Source organism: Lactuca sativa, chromosome 2 (genome assembly GCF_002870075.4).
Source record: "Lactuca sativa cultivar Salinas chromosome 2, Lsat_Salinas_v11, whole genome shotgun sequence".
In the NCBI taxonomy this organism is placed as follows: Eukaryota; Viridiplantae; Streptophyta; class Magnoliopsida; order Asterales; family Asteraceae; genus Lactuca; species Lactuca sativa.
In genome coordinates this window covers 138,737,432-138,755,923 of record NC_056624.2, presented here as the reverse complement: position 1 = coordinate 138,755,923, position 18,492 = coordinate 138,737,432, and positions in this window count along the sequence as shown.

The window sequence follows — 18,492 nt, the reverse complement described above, 5'->3', positions numbered from 1 at the left end:
ACCGTATCAGGAAAATGACTTGTTAGACCAACGAAGTTTCCAAAACGTTTAAAAAACTCCAATCATGTTTTGAGTATTCACAAAAACCCAACGAACTTAAACAAAAAAAAATTAGGATTTTTTGAACGGTTTGGAACTTTGTTGGACTTTTTAGACAAAAGGTTAAGTTCGTTGGATTTTTTTGAACAAACAAAACATGATTGAGGTTTTTTGAATGGTTTGGAAAGTTCGTTGGGCTTTTAAGTCATTTTCCCTTTTTTTGACCTCAGCAACCCTGTGATACACAAAATCGAGGCATATTGGTGGGTCAAACCACTCGACAAATGGGTTTCGATCCATTTCTTGATTATATCATGGAGTTCGTATAGTATGGATTGCCCAAAACATAAATCGCCATTTTTGGTGGACGGAGAAGAATCGGTTATTTAGGGAAGGAATTGGGTGTTATTTTCTTTTGAAACCATTTTCTTCTACAAAGAAAACCATTTTCTTCTTCAAACAAAATTATGTGGATCAAAACTATAATTTACTATTTGTTTTAGACAAAATTGCAAAAATGGTCCTTGTGGTATGCATTTTTTTGGGGTTTCAGTCAAAACCTCGACTTTTTTGGATTCATGATCCTTTTGACCTAGTTTGTATGTAAAATTGGTCCCCCGACTTAACTTCCGTTAAGTTGTTGCTGTTAACCCCCTTAGGTGCCTCCCACATGAGGGTATATTTGTCTTTTCACTTCTAAAGGACCATTTTTGCATCTAAAAAAATATATCTTCTTTATTTTAAAAAAATTAATACCTATTTATTTATTTTAATAATTAAAAATAAGGTTTGTCTCTCTCTCTCTCTCTCACTCTCTCTAAAAAGAAAACACACAATTACTCAAGCCCCAAACACTTCTTCCTTGCTGTGTTCATGTTTTGGAAAAGAAATCAATCCCACCACCATCATCAAACCTATAAGCCAACTGGGTACTCAGTTTTTGTTGAAGTTCAGCAAGCGATACCCACCCAGGAACACGATTTCAATCTACTTCCTCCATTTCCATTGAAGATATAATAAAACCATCTGATTGCCTTCTTTTATTCACAACTAGTTCTTCTTGACAACAATTTGTGCCACTGACTGAGTGTCTTCTTCCTTCTAACCATCCAAGGTTGAGTTTGTAATTCATGGATTTGGAGACTTGTGATTCTTAATCTAAAACATACCATTTTTTCCACTTTTTAATCGAACTTAATTTCTTTTGAGTGCTACCATGTTCAGAAGTTTCATCACTTGATACAGAAGGATTAAGCCATTCAACAGAAGCTGGCTTGAAGATATATCAGAAGTAAAAAAAGTCGAATTTTGAAGCTCGTTTTTGAGACCGGAATTGACCCATCTAAGATAAACAAGCTCACCGACTTCGTTCAATCGACTTACCTGTAGATCTTCAACTTGTTTGCATAAATCTTCGTTTATTTGTCGTAATATGGATGCTTCGGATTTGATCTTTTGGATAAATTCGTTCTGTCAATCGTTAAAAGTTAAACCAAAAATAAATTGTAAGAAATTTAATGAAGTAAGAATTTGGAAGAGGTTACGCACCTCAGAATCTTTTGCTAAGGAAACTAGCTGAGACTCCATTGATAAAATCCTGCAACAAAGACTTCTCTTTTGAAGATGAAGCTCAACATTTAGTCGTCTTAATTTAAGAACATCTACCTCGACATTGTTAACAACTCCCTTCTCTAGATTTTCTTGTAACTGATGAGAATTCAACTATTCAGAGAGACTTGTGTTTTCTGATTCTAGCAAATCGATTTTTCTTTTATGAGAATCGATTTCACTCCAAGGGTCGGAGATGGGCACGTGGAAATGAACTCGACTGTGTTCATCATAACGATTTCATAGAGAGCTTGACTGGGTCCAAGATTCAAACTCAACAAGAAACCACACGAATCTGAACAAGACAAATTCTGTGATGGCGACGAATTCAACATCACATAAAATGGCTAACTCTTTTGCTTTCTTCAGTAACCCATTTCATCTCTTTGAGAACGTCACTTGCCTACTGGTTGAGTTGTCTATTCTCCTGATTGCAATCTTTCCTCTACCCATCTTCCCCCTTCTGTTATATTTTGTTCTTGTTGCTAGGGCTTCATGATGTTAACAAGAGAGAGAGAGAACTTTTTATTTTTTATTATTAAAATAAATAAATAGGTATCAATTTTTTTTTTTAAAATAAAGAGGATATAGTTTTTTTAGATGTAAAAATGGTCCCTTAGGAGTGAAAAGACTAATATACCCTCATGTGGGAGGCACATGAGGGGTTAACAGCAACAACTTAACGGAAGTTAAGTCGGGGGACCAATTTTACATACAAACTAGGTCAAAAGGACCATGAATCCAAAAAAGTCGATGTTTGGACTGAAACCCCAAAAAAATACATACCATAGGGACCATTTTTGCAATTTTGTCTTTGTTTTATAAACAATTTAAGTATTTTTTAATATATAAATATATTTATATAATATTAAAGTTAACATAATAAAAAAAGTATATAAATGTATCTATATAAAATTAAATTAATGTAATAAGTTTGTATGGGTATGGGTATTAGGGTGAACCGGTGGGGGTAGGCATGTGGTTATGGACAGAGAGGTGTCAAGGTTGGTAGGAGTATATGTGTAGGATGGGGTGGTTGTGCATATGTGGATGAAGATGGAGGCAGGTGTAGGGTGAGATTGGGTAGGGGTGAACACGTAGTTATGGACATATAGGTGTCGGGGTTGGTGGGAGTATGGGTGTAGGGTTAAGGTGGGCATCAACACCGAATATGCTTGTTAGTGTTGACATAGACATATACGTGTGTGTACTTGTAGGAGTGTGTCTACTTGTAGGAGTGGGTGTGGATATATGGTGGGTATCATGGTAGGGTTGATTGTAGGAGTGTGGATATAGGGTGGGGTTGGATGTAGGGGATGAGGACTGGGTGGTGTGTGTGGGGGTGTGGGTATGAGAGTGAGGTGGGGTAGGGGTGAGCGTATGCTTATCTGTGGGTGGGATGTGGAAGTAGGGATGACAATGGGTATGGGTATACCGGGTTTCGTGCTCCCCATCCCCATCCCCATCCCCGTACCCGACTCCATCCCCATCGGGGATTAAAAATCTATCCCCATCCCCATCCCAATGGGTATCGGGGATCCCCAATGGGTAATCGGGATTTTCCCCGTTACAAAGTTTTGAACTTTTATGAAAAATAACTAATAATTATATATTAACCAACAAAACAAAATCTAACAGAACTAATATAAAACACTATAATCACTGAATGTCTTCAAACACAAACAATAACATTCAAGGTTACATATAAAATCATTTTTTTTTTTGCTAAAAAAGACATAAATTTTTTTCCCAAAACTATACGTTTGATTGTTAAAAAACCTTACTTTGTCTACTGAAAATTTGCTTATGCATTATTAAAAATAAAAACATAAGTAATACTATATATATATATATATATATATATATATATATATATATATATATATATATATATATATATATATATATATATCGGGCACCCATCGGGGCCGGTTTCGGGTACGGGTATGGGTACCCGACAGGTAGAACCATCCCCATCCCCATCCCCACTTTTTATATTCGGGTAATACCCATCCCCGTCCCCATCTCCGGTCAACTCGAGGATTTACCCGGTCAACTCGGGTTAGGGTTTCGGGTACCCATCGGGTATGGGTTTTTTTTGCCATCTCTATGTGGAAGAGATGATGATAATATGTTTTAATTTGATGAATGATGACTAAAATAAAAAGATGTGAAAATGTATTTTTGTCTTTATACTAAACATATAAAACATTTAAAATCTTGGCCTTTAACCAAAGAATGAACAATTTCTTTAGACATATAAATTAATAGAATCTAAAGAAGTCGAACTCTTTTGATTTTGTTAATCAAATGAAATTTTTACTGGAATTTATATTCACATTCCTCCAAATTATTTTGAAATCGGTGAACAATACACACCCTAATGGATGCCAGGTTCACGTTTTATAAGGCTGTAGAGTGTATTTATAACATCATAGCAAAAAAAGTTGTCACCTCCGTGTCACTTTGCCCACTTACACTAGGAAATAACTATCACTCCACCACCCCAAAATGTTGATCATATTGCACAAACCCCACAGTGGCGAAGCCAAGATCATAATAAAGGGGTATCCCGAAGAAAAAAAATGCATATTAGTTATGTTTTAAAGTTCACATGTTCACTCTTTGCTACCACTTATCATAATAAAGGGGTATCCCGTGTCACTTTGCTACCACTTACAATAAGAAAAAAACGCAATTTCATTAGATTTAAAGTTCAACTTCCATAACAAACTTATGTTTTAAAGTTCACATATTCCTCTTTCATTTTACGAAAGCGAGTTATATTTTCAGTCTTAACATTCTCTAGTGCTTCCTTTTTCTACACTACAAATCAAAGCACTATTCAAAAAGCAGTCACATATTCTATTATGCAAATCAGTCTTCAAGAACTTCATTGCATAAAAACACCGTTCAACGGTTGCGGTTGCAACGAGCAAAACTAAAATTAGTTTTAATAATCTATAAACCAAAAGAAAAGAGAGGTGCTTCCTAGTTTTCACCAACAAACGAGAGAGGTCTGCAATTCCCTTCAAGTTGAAAAATCTCTCATCATGGAGCAAAGAGTGATAACAGATATCAAGTTGCCCATTAAGTTGTGTCCTTCCTGAATTGTCAAAATTGTTTTTGTGTATTTCGTTTAACTTTCACAACTTTACTTTATCAAAACTAGAAAATGAGTCACAATGACTCAAAGCCGCCATGTTCTCCATCAACTCTATGCCAACTTCACTAAATCTATCCCCAAATTTTTGAATTTGCATATCCAAAATAGTATTAAAGATCACAACTTCAAAATGATGTTGATTACTCTTGTCGGTCCTACGCTTTCATGGGGTAATATAATATTCCGACATGTCCACAATTCCAATACTATGCTTTTCTCAAAAAGCACATATCTTCTTCTAAATTTGTGGAAACCCATCTTTTCTAAAAACTAACAATGCTTTCTTTGTCCCTTTTACTAATAAAGTCGCTTCCAAAATATCTTGATCTTTTTTTTGAAGATGCTTTGACAAGGTATCCGTTAGACATAGAATTTCCAACATCAAGTGTAAAAGAAACACGAAATCAAGTGTCTTGAAATATGACAAAATACCCTTTACTTGATTACGGTTAGATAAAGTAGACCCCTCCTATTTGACATATTTAAGGATCGCAACAACTTCTACAAAAAATTTCAACAAACTTACAATTGTTCTAAAATGTGAGCCCCATCTAGTATCTCCGGCTCGAACAAGAGAAATCTATTGATTCAACCCTCTTCCTGTTTCAGTTTCACCAATACCAATTTCGGCTGCCACTCTTTCTTTTTGCATCTCTTGTATCATATCTTTTTCTCTTACAAGACCCACAAACGGCCGCAACCACCAAAGCTAGTTGTTCAAAGAATTCTTCAACATCATCATGTTTCTTTGTAACCACCACAACCACCAATTGAAGTTGGTGTGCAAAATAATGTATATAATGTGCGGAATTGTTTTCATTTAAAATAAAAGGTTTCAAACCGTTGAATGCACCGCTTATATTACTTGCTCCATCATAACTTTGTCCCCTCACATATATATTTGAAAAATTAATAAAAAATATAATAAATAAAAATAAAGTTGATATCGTATTAAAGGAAAAAACATTTTATGATTTCTCGCCTGAACCATACTCAAGTTGTTGTTGGAAAATACAGTATCGATAACAGCTTTAAGAGTCAAAGAAGATGTATCCAACACGTGAACAACTCCAATAAATCTGTCCTTTACAATCCCAAGTCTATCAACATATCTCAAAACTATAGTCATTTGCTTCTTACCAAATAAGGTAAATTTCAAAATTATGGCCCTTTGGTTGACAAGGTCCTTTAATCAGATTTGCCCTTGTTTCATCAATTTGATTAGGATTATAAGATGAAATCTTTGGCCTCTCCCCGGGTCGAAAGGAAGATCATTCAAATCAAAAGATTATGGCACTTTCGGTTTTTGAGTATGTTCATTAGATTGTGGTTTTGGAATAGGCTCATTAGATTGTGGTTCTTGTGGTTTTGGCATAGGTGGATTAGGTTGTGGAACTTATGTACTTTCATTAGCCCTATTTTTTTTAAGTTCCTTCACCATTGTTGTCTCCAACATCTAATTGTCTTTTGAAAAATTTATTAATAACAACCTACAATCAAAATTTATCAACAATCAACTATAATTCTATAACTTGATTTTAATTTTCAACAAAATATAGCAACTTACAATCAAATTATCAAAATATATGAACTATAAACTTGATTTCAAATTTCAACAACAAATAATCACTAACTATTGACCCTAAGTCCCTAATTTAACAATCCTAATTCGCCGACAAAAGAAGGATGGGCAGCAGCAAGTCGCAGGGAGGGTATCAAATTCGTTAGTCGTAAGTCGGAAGTCATGATACTGGAAAGTGTCGATTAATTGATTGGATTTGTGGTATTGGAGACTTGACAATTGGGCTTAACAAGTTTAGAGTTTTGGACTACTTCATGGACTAGTTCTTAATTGGATTTACCATTTAGAAAAAACCTAAAAAAAATTAGGATATCCCAAATTATTTATGGGATTTAAATGCAATATAAACAAAAATTTTCAGAAAAATTTATACTATTAAATTTTTTTAGGGGTCTCCTGTGATACCCATGGTTCTTAATTGCATTAGCCTATGAAACCCCATAAGGGTAGTGTTTGGAGGGTAATGATTTTTGTATGTTGATGTGTTTGTGTTTTGGTTGGATAGTGGTGTGTTTGGGGGTTGCTCCATTTTTTTAAATGAAAGTAAGAATGTTGAGAATGCAAAGTGTTGTTTGAAATTGTTATATGTAAAACTATGCGATTATGTTTGTATTTATAGATATATTGGTTAGAAAAAAAATTAAATCCAACGATCATTCCAACATTCACATTGCCACATCACCTTCATTAGACGTTTTTACACCAACTACGCCCCTTAACCCAACACCCCCCGTGGGGGGGGGGGGTATTCATCCGCTTGAATAGGCCTCTACGTCATCACAACATACATGTTGTTATAGGTAACCAGTTGGCCTAAGACCATAAGGAATGGTCCACAAGATTCTTACCACCACCTCAACATCACATCAACTTCACTACATCCTTACCCATCTTGGAAAATACCCATCACTCCACATCATTACTTTTATATAAATAGAATAAACAATATATAACAGAGATAGAGAGATTAATAAGATATAGATTGTGTAGGTCCGTCGTTCTATTCACTTCACTACATAACCATATTGTCCCTAGGCTGCAGGAAGTGGTCTACGCTTGAAGACTAAAGATGTGCCACCTCACACAATACCATTCCACATCACCCAAAATATCAACTCAATAACCATTAGAAATGGTGTTTACTAATTGAGGAGAAGTGAGGAAAGGAGGGAAAGAGAGAATCTAGAGGAGAAGAAGAGAGAGATATAGATCCTTTGTAATGTCCTATAAGTGGACTTATGCCACTATTCATTCACAAGACATAAGAAATGATGTTCACTCGCTTCTCACCCATGCCACATCATCTTATGGAGGGTCTTACACAACCACTCCATATAGCCTTACTAACCTTGGAGATGATGTTTACTATAATTTGGCGTTGCTACATCCTCACGTGTAAGACCTTATAGCCTTAAGTATCTATAACAATTCAAATACGAGAACTTTGTCTATTTAACCTTAGGCCATTGGGTATGGGATGGAAATTTGTGTGTAAGGATCTAGCTGGAGGGCTTGTTCACGCGTGAAAACCGCCCCCAACAAGAATAAATGTGATGTAGATTGATGCTGGTCATGGACGTTCACGGGCCACCCGATTATGTGACAACCCGAAACTTTCACCCTATACAATTGATCCGTTAATCAATATTAAACTAGAATTTATCATCTTTTAGCTAAATTGTAGGTCCATATGAGTACTTTAAACTTTAGTATAACCTAGAAATGAGTCTTAAGGAAGATTAGAAAGTGTGTAGCATCACAAAATCGAGCTGTATGCCCCTTCTTGCCACAACTTTTGCACAACATCTCGCGGCACTGCCCATGATGATGAAAATTACACTTGTCGCATTGAGGAAGGGTACCAGCATACCTACCGGCAGGTGCTTGAGTAGTGGGGGTAGCAGTAGGAGTAGTAACAACGTGGACTGCCATTGTTTGTTGTTTCTTGGAGGATCCTTGCGAACTCTGACCCTTTCGCTTGTTCCAGAATTTCTTTTTATTCTCACCACTCTCCTTTGCTGGTTCAGGAGTGGCTGTCGTTGCATCAAGATCAACTCCATGATATATGAGGGTTTGCGCTAGGCACTTGGCGCTATCAAAAGTGTTTGGCCTAGCAGCCAAGACATTCCTTTGAGTTGGGGGCGACAATCCCCAAATGTATCTCTCTATTTTCTTGCTTTTTGGGGTGACCATTCCCGGGCAAAGAAGTGCTAGGTCTTCAAACCTAAAAGTGTAGGCAGCAATATCGGAACCCTTCATCTTTAGGTTCCAGAGTTCATGCTCCAGTTTCTGCATTTCGCCCCGCGGGCAGTACTCAGCAAGAATGAGCTCTTTCAAGATCTCCCAACCTATAGCATTTGCTACTGGTAGGGTTAGGGATTTGACCCGACTATTACACCAGGTCAATGCTTTGTTGGTGAAAGTGCAGGCGGCAAATTTCACCTTGTTGACTTCCGAACAGGAACATATTTTGAAGATGGACTCGGTTTTCTCGAACCATCGAGTCAAGGGAATGACACCTCCAGTGTCGTATGTGATAACCCGAAACTTTCAACCTGCACAATTGATCCGTTAATCAATATTAAACTCGAATTTATCATCTTTTAGCTAAATTGTGGGTCCATATGAGTGCTTTAGACTTAGTATAACCTAGAAATGAGTCTTAAGGAAGATTAGAAAGTGTGTAGCATCACAAAATCGAGCTGTATGCCCCTTCTTGCCACAGCTTTTGCACTACATCTCGTGGCACTACCCATGATGATGAAAATTACACTTGTCACACTGAGGAAGGGTACCAACATACCTACCGGCAGGTGCTTGAGTAGTGGGGGTAGCAGTAGGAGTAGTAACAACATGGACTGCCACTGTTTGTTATTTCTTGGAGGACCCTTGCGAACTCTAACCCTTTCGCTTGTTCCATAATTTCTTTTTATTCTCACCACTCTCCTTTGCTGGTTCAGGAGTGGCTATCGTTGCATCAAGATCAACTCCATGATCTATGAGGGTCTGCGCCAGGCACTTGGAGCTATCAAAAGTGTTTGGCCTAGCAGCCAAGACATTCCCTTGAGTTGGGGGCGTCAATACCCAAATGTATCTCTCTATTTTCTTGCTTTCCGGGGTGACCATTCCCGAGCAAAGAAGTGCTAGGTCTTCAAACCTATAAGTGTAGGCAGCAATATCGGAACCCTTCAACTTTAGGTTCCAGAGTTCATGCTCTAGTTTCTGCATTTCGCCCCGCGGGCAGTACTCAGCAAGCATGAGCTCTTTCAAGATCTCCAAACCCATAGCATTTGCTATTGGTAGGGTTAGGGATTTGACCCGACTATTCCACCAGGTCAATGCTTTGTTGGTGAACGTGCAGGTGACAAATTTCACCTTGTTGGCTTCAGAACAGGAACAAATTTCGAAGATGGACTCGATTTTCTCGAACCATCGAGTCAAGGCAATGACACCTCCAGTGCTGTCGAAAGATGTGGGTTTTGCGTTCATGAAGTCTTTATAGGAACACTCCTTCTGGTGTCCCTGACCACCTTCCTGATTTTGGGGATGGGTACCACCTCCTGGCCCGCCAGAACCACCGGGGTTCATCTGTGACATTGCAGCAGCCATAGAGGCAGTAACAACTGCCTAGAACATAGCGGGATCGAATTGGGGAGGTGGTGGTGGAGGATTGTTGTTCTTTGAGCCGGGTCTTTTCTTTGGAGGCATCTCGTTCTAAAATGATCTGGAAGGAGAGGATGGTAAGTCTACTGAATTGAATCAAGAGATATGAAACAAGATGTATCTCTATATGATAGATAAAGTGTTCTACTAAGCGATAATCAGGAAGAAGCTACTAAAGCAGGTAAACTATCGCTAGGAAAGAATGAGTAGCAACACTTGGAATGAATTTCTACAATGTATCCTGCTCTGACTAAAATACTCCTATAGTATTTAATGTTGAAGATTTTGTTCCATCGATTTCTTTTGGGTAGGAAATATTTGGTAAGTTTTAGGCCTGCTGCACACCACAGTCACTCCCAAGCACATGTTGGTCATGTCTCGAATGAATATAGTTGATCAGGCTATATTAACCCTAGACATGATTACATAACTGCCCAGGTTTAACCGCAGTGTCCAACATCCAATTACTTTTGTTTTGTTCTACTCGAAGTTACTATTTCTGGTATATAGGTATACTTGTATACTTCTTGCAAAATACTTGTATTTTAAAGTATACTTTTAGTTCAGAGCACTTCGGCCCCTTAGTGTTTATAGTTGTATACCATGTAAGGTTTGGTATATTTAGTTCACTATAAACAATGGCACTGATACCAATTTGTCACACCCCCGAACCGTCAGAAATACAACGGCGGAAACGTCCGGGGGCGGGTGACGTCATGCATAGTATCACAACAATCGTAACATGGCAATCAAAGTAAACATAACCATTACATTACAATATTAATATTTACATCTGTTTGGAAATGTAGTTTGTACATAACATTATATAACAAAAGATAAAGACGAGGCTCCAAAAATGCTCCGTCTTCTCCAAAAGCTGGTAAGGTACCTGTCTATCGTTGCCCTGAGAATACAAGCGGTTTTGAAAACTATGCAATTATGATTAGAAAACATCCCTTATGCTCTGTATATTACAAAAGGGATAATTATCTAAATGCTTGATAGAAAATCGTTGTAATTGCATCAGTTTTTAAGTTATGAAAACATTTATGTTTAGCTTGTATTTCCCCCCCCCCCCCACTAAAAACATGGAAAACCTCGGATAGGTGTAGGGGTATGAACTCACAATTTATCGTAGGATCCGAATGTTCGATTGGTTATGAGCGTCGAGTGTCAACCGATGTTTTGTACGCGTGTGGACCCTATTAACATATATCGCACATATATGTATTAGATTGAGTATTCCATGACAAACCATGATGGAAAACCACCCTAAAGACTTGGAATCACTAGAACTAAGTGTTATATGCCCCATACTTAGTGATATTTACAAGATTAAGGCCAAATATGAGCATTAGAGTGGGTGTATGGCCATAAAGGTGAGTGTGCGGCCAGGGTGTGCGGCTGCACATAGGTGTGTGCGGCCGTACAGAGAGTGTGTGCGGCCGTACACAAGAGTGTGCGGCTGTACACTCCTTGTTTGAGCCCGAAATGTCGATTTTTGAGGTGTTTCAAGTTCCAAACCAAGTTTTAATTTGAATAGGGGGCCAAACTCTCACTTTGGATGGTATTTGAGTGTGTGCGACCACCTTATGAAGGTGTGCGGCCAATTGTATAGGGTGAAACTTTCCTGATGTCTTTCCCGAAGAGCTTCCGGGAATTCCTCCTGAGCGTCAAGTCGAGTTTCGCATCGACTTAATCCCCGGAGCTACCCCCATAGCTAAGTCCCCATATCGCCTAGCGCCAACAGAAATGAAAGAGTTGTCCAGCCAGCTCAATGAGCTTCTCAACAACGGATTCATCAGACCGAGTTCCTCACCTTGGGGAGCCCCGGTTGTATTTGTGAAAAAGAAGGATGGATCTTTTCGGATGTGCATTGACTACCGCGAACTGAACAAGCTCACCATCAAAAACCGATATCCTCTTCCTCGGATCGATGACCTTTTCGACCAACTTCAAGGAGCCAACTATTTCTCCAAGATAGACCTCAGATCAGGGTACCATCAGCTACGAGTCCACGAGGGTGATGTTCCTAAAACAGCATTTCGGACTCGATATGGTCACTACAAATTTGTGGTAATGCCCTTCGGTCTAACCAACGCACCGAAAGTGTTCATGGACCTGATGAACCGGGTGTGTCGTCCTTTCCTGGACAAGTTTGTTATCGTGTTCATAGACGATATACTTGTTTATTCCAGAAGCAAAGGAGATCACAAATGACACTTGAGATTAGTGTTGGAAACTCTAAGAACAGAAAAGCTATACGCGAAATTCTCCAAGTGTGAATCCTGGATTCGGCAAGTAACTTTCTTGGGTCACGTGGTGAGCGAGGAAGGCATACACGTGGATCCATCCAAAATCAAAGCGATAGAGAATTGGTCAGCACCGAAGACACCCACGGAAATCCATCAATTCTTGGGTCTTGCTGGCTATTATCGTAGATTCATCCAGAATTGCCAAACCCCTAACCACTCTGACTCAGAAAGGTGTACCCTTTTATTGGAGTGAAAAGCAAGACACTGCATTCCAAACATTGAAGCGAGCCTTGTGTAGCGCACCTATCCTGTCTCTGCCCGAAGGGACGAAGGACTTCGTTGTCTATTGCAATGCATCCAACCAGGGCTTAGGCTGTGTGCTTATGAAACAAGGAAAGGTTATTGCTTATGCCTCGAGACAGCTGAAAGCACATGAAGTCAATTATACAACTCACGACCTGGAGTTGGGAGCAGTGGTCTTCGCATTGAAGATTTGGAGACACTACCTCTATGGAACAAAGTGCATGATCTTCACTGACCATAAAAGCCTACAACACATCTTTGATCAAAAAGACTTAAACATGAGACAACGACGATGGGTAGAACTACTCTGTGATTATGATTGTGAAATACGCTACCATCCCGGCAAGGCCAATGTGGTTGCAGATGCCCTCAGCCGAAAAGAGTACTCAGGTCGCAATGTGAAAGCACTTACCATGACCATCCATTCCCATCTATCCGAAAAAATTAGAGAAGCTCAGTTGGAAGCCCTGAGACCAGAAAATGTAGCGGAGGAAGCCTTGAGAGGAATGGAAAAGAACTTAGAGATCAAGGGAGACGGAGTCTACTATTTCATGGATCGGATCTGGACCCCAAAGTTCGGTGGTTTCAGAGGGGTCGTCATGAACGAAGCTCACAAAACTAGATACTCCATCCACCCATGATCGGATAAGATGTACCATGATCTCAAGAAGTTATATTGGTGGCCAAACATGAAAGCAGAAATTGCTACCTTCGTGGGCAAGTGTCTGACTTGTGCCAAGGTGAAGTTCGAATATCAGAAGCCCTCAGGTCTACTTCATCAGCCGGAAATACCTGAATGGAAGTGGGAGAGGATTACCATGGATTTCATTACCAAATTACCCAAATCTCCGAGTGGGTACGACACCATATCTGGGTAATAGTCGATCGGTTGAAGAAATCCGCTCACTTCCTACCAATCAAAGAAACTTTCAAGATGAAAAGACTCACACGAATCTATGTCCAAGAGATAGTTCGACTGCACGATGTGCCTAAATCCATTATCTCCGATCGAGATAGCAGGTTTACTTCGAGGTTTTGGCAGTCCCTACAAAAAGCACTTGGAACTAAGTTGGATATGAGTACAACTTATCATCCCCAGATAGATGGACAGAGTGAGAGAACCATCCAGACCTTGGAAGACATGTTGAGAGCATGTGTCATCGACTTCAGTAAATCGTGGGACTCCCATTTGCCCTTGGTTGAATTCTCCTACAACAATAGTTATCATACCAGTATCAAGGCTGCGCCTTTTGAAGCCCTCTATGGCCGCAAGTGCAGATCCCCTCTGTGATGGGTTGAGGTGGGCGACACACAGCTAGCCAAGGGCAAGTCCCTGATAACACTCTCACTGGTCCAGAAATCATCCGCGGAACCACCGAAAAGATTATACAAATCCGGGAACGACTAAAAGCTTCACGATATCGACAAAAGAGCTACGCCGATAAACGACGAAAACCCTTGGAATTCCAAGTCGGAGACTATGTTCTGCTGAAGGTCTCGCCCTGGAAAGGCATGATACACTTTGGAAAACGTGGAAAGCTAAATCCGAGGTACATTGGACCATTCGAAATCCTTGCTAGGATTGGTCCCGTAGCCTACAAACTTCGTTTACCGCATGAACTCAGTAAACATTCATCCCGTCTTCCACATCTCGAATCTTAAGAAATGCCTATCTGACGAAACCCTTGTGATCCCTCTTGACAAGATCGAAATCAATGAAAACCTGAACTTCGTGGAAGAACCAATCGAAATCATGGACCGAGAGGTCAAACGAATGAAACAGAGCCGCATCCCGATAGTGAAGGTTCGCTGGAATGCCAAGCGGGGACCTGAATTCACTTGGGAGCGTGAGGATTCAATGAAACAGAAGTACCCTCATCTTTTCCAAATCCATGATTTGTATCCATATTCTTGAATTTCACGACGAAATTCCTTTTAATGGGGAGATGATGTGACAACCCGAAACTTTCACCCTGTACAATTGATCCGTTAATCAATATTAAACTCGAATTTATCATCTTTTGGCTAAATTGTGGGTCCATATAAGTGCTTTAGACTTAGTATAACCTATAAGCGAGTCTTAAGGAATATTAGAAAGTGTGTAGCATCACAAAATCGAGCCAATCACACCAAAGTAGGTGTGTGCGGCCGCACACCCGAGTGTGCAGCCAGCCAGCCGCACACCCAGCCACACACACACCCAGCCACACACTTGACCCTATATAGAGGAGAGGACCCCCTTTCATTCACTTTTTCTTCTTTGGCTGCACACTACACACACACACACACACACACTCTCTCTCTCTCTCTAATTTCTCTCTCTAAAAATCTCATCCAAGAACACTCTAAGGGCCTCAAAATCGTGATTAACACCACCATCTAGCTTGTTGTACAGGTAAAACACCAAAATCTAGGCCTAAAACTATGCATGTTCTTTGTGTTCTTCATCCTTTGAAGGAGTGCGGCTGCACACCTTCATAAGGTGGCCGCACACACTCAAATACCCTCCAAAGTGAGAGTTTGCCCCCCTATTAAAATTAAAACTTGGTTTGGAACTTGAAACACCTCAAAAATCGACATTTCGGGCTCAAACAAGGAGTGTACGGACGCACACTCCTGTGTGCAGCCGCACACACAGTTTGGCCGCACACCCTGGCTGCAAACTCACCTTTATGGCCATACACCCACTCTAATGCTCATATTTGGCCTTAATCTTGTAAAGATCACTAAGTATGGGGCATAGAACACTTAGTTCTAGTGATTCCAAGTCTTTAGGGTGGTTTTCCATCATGGTTTGTCATGGAATACTCAATCTAATACATATATGTTAATAGGGTCCACACGCGTACAAAACATCGGTTGACACTCGACGCTCATAACCAATCGAACATTCGGATCCTACGATAAATTGTGAGTTCATACCCTACACCTTTCCGAGAAACATGTTTTCAGGGGGGGGGGGAGGATACAAGCTAAACATAAAGGTTTTCATAACTTAAAAACTGATGCAATTACAACGATTTTCTATCAAGCATTTAGATACAATTATCCCTTTTGTAATATGCGGAGCATAAGGGATGTTTTCTAAACATAATTTCATAGTTTTCAAAATCATACATGAACGTAACAAACCATTCAAACTATAATGGGTATAGTTTGGGATTTCATTATCAGTCTTACAGATTCAAACTTCATACAAAGTCAAACATATATACTATGTCAGATTTAGTTTATCCATTACTACGAATACAAAACTAGAGTATCATGCTAAATAATTATTTTTATGTATAATTATTTATACTCTACACCGTTACAAACGATTTCGAACTCGAGAACAACCGAACAACACGTAAACTAGTTAATACAGGATTGTGAGACTTATCTTCGTTATGCCCCTCGGGGTACCAATAAATCCTCTCCGGTAGTATAACCAGAGTCTCCTGGAGGGAGAGCGTGAAATTTGTGAATAGATCTATTCGGGACCGACAATCCCACACCTGAACTGTTAGCTACAGTTAGGCGGGTACGCCTGGGGTGACAAATTTTGTAATCGTGCAACGCCTGAAGAAACGTCAAGGAGGTCATCAGTCATATTAGTATGGTTATACGACTCACAATAAGTATAAACTAATCATAGTTTACATGATTTCTTTCTTCTATAGTTTTATTTTAAGTAATAAAACTACTATACATACTGGATGGTATTCCAGGGTTTTCGAACAGAACATACATTATGTACTGGTGGTAGCCAGGGTTTTCAAACAGAATGTACTTTTCATACAGAAACCAACAAACATGTTAGAAAATATTGGATTTTCTTGGTAAGCATGCATACGTATTTCAGAACTTGATAACAATGGTTTTCGATATAATTGACACTTTACTTATAATGGAAAGAAACTATTTATACAAACTCAGTGACTAGTTTTCAATACAAAAACTTGCTTATGAACTCACCATCTTTATGCTGATACGTTTTCAAAACCGCTTGTATTCTCAGGGCAACGATAGACAGGTACCTTACCAGCTTTTGGAGAAGACGGAGCATTTTTGGAGTCTCGTCTTTATCTTTTGTTATATAATGTTATGTACAAACTACGTTTCCAAACAGATGTAAATATTAATATTGTAATGTAATGGTTATGTTTACTTTGACTGCTATGTTACGATTGTTATGATACTATGCATGATGTCACCCGCCCCCGGACGTTTCCACCGTTGTATTTCTGACGGTTCGGGGGTGTGACAGATTAGTTTATTCGATTTTTGACCGTTTGGGCATTCCTTTTGACAGTTTAGCATTAATTATTATTTTTTTTAAAAAATTAAAACTTCACCTATATATATAAACACACAATACACATCAAATATCTCACAACAAATACACTCAACAATAACAATATGAATAGTTTTTTGGGTGTCATTTCTTCTTCTTCATCCAATGATGATTCCGATGATGATGAGTTGATCATGCACACGTTGTTGTCCGCGACACATGACATTGTGCTTCAGAGAGGCGAAAGTTCAAATGTCAATAAGAAACGTAGAAAGTCGATCAACCGGGATAGTATTGCGACAAACGGACTTTTGGTATGTGATTACTTTACCACTGATAGTTTATACGACCTATCGAAATTTGAAGATCGTTGTCGTATTAGAAGAAATTTATTCGTACGTGTAGCTAGAGATTTGGAAAACAATTATGAGTTTTTTCAATTGACATGAGATGCTATAGAGGTAAACATGGTTTTACTACATTTCAAAAATGCACAACAACACTTTGACAATTGGCATACGGCATAGCCGCAGATGCTTCAGATGAATATTTGAAAATGTTTGTGAGGATCAGTCGAGAATGCACATATCTTTTTTATGAGTATGTTATAAAGCTTTACGGTGACATATACTTGTGAAATCTGACTAGAAGTGATGTCGAACAGTTGTATGCCGCACATCAGGATAAACATGGATTTGCAGGAATGCTTGGTAACCTTGATTGTACACATTGGGTGTGGGAAAATTGTCCCAATGTATGGTGATGGCAATTCACATGAGGTGATCATGGCGTGCCAACTGTTATACTAGAAACAGTTGTTTCACATGACCTATGGTTTTGGAATGCATTTTTTGCTATGATGGGGTCAAACAACAACCTAAGTGTGCATGGAGCATGTTCATTATCTAACAACATTTTGCGAGGTAAAGCACCACACATGCCATACATTGTAAATGGACATGAATACAATTATGAGTATTACCTTGGTGATGGGCTATATCCAGAGTAAGACACATTTGTCAAGTCATACTCATATCTGACCGATGAAAAACGAAAATTGTTCAAGTTAGCACAAGAATCTACAAGAAAGGATGTGGAGCGGACGTTTGGAGTCCTCAAAGAGAAGTGACGCATAATCAAACATCCAGCACAAGCATGCGATAAAGCAAAATTGATGAAGGTGATGAAAGCGTGTGTTATTTTACATAACAAGATAATAGAAGAAGAGGGTATAACTATTTGTACACATACTCCGAACGATAACTCAATCCACATATAGTAATACAAGTCGGCAACCCAACATAATTTACAAGGCTTTTGGAAATGCAAAATAGTGAAACACATCACAATCTACGTTAAGATTTGACTGAGCACATATGATAGCGACAATTCGAAGAGCACAATGACAATGACGAGAGGAGGATGAGGACGAGGGTGATGAGAACGAGGCCGATGTTGAGGAAAACGATGACGACGATTAGTATTTTTTTTTCAATGTTTTATTAATGTTATTTTTTTATTAGTAAAATGTATGTTGAATTTTAAAAATATTATTTTTATTTAATTTATTTTTTTTAAATTTATTTATAAAATATTTATG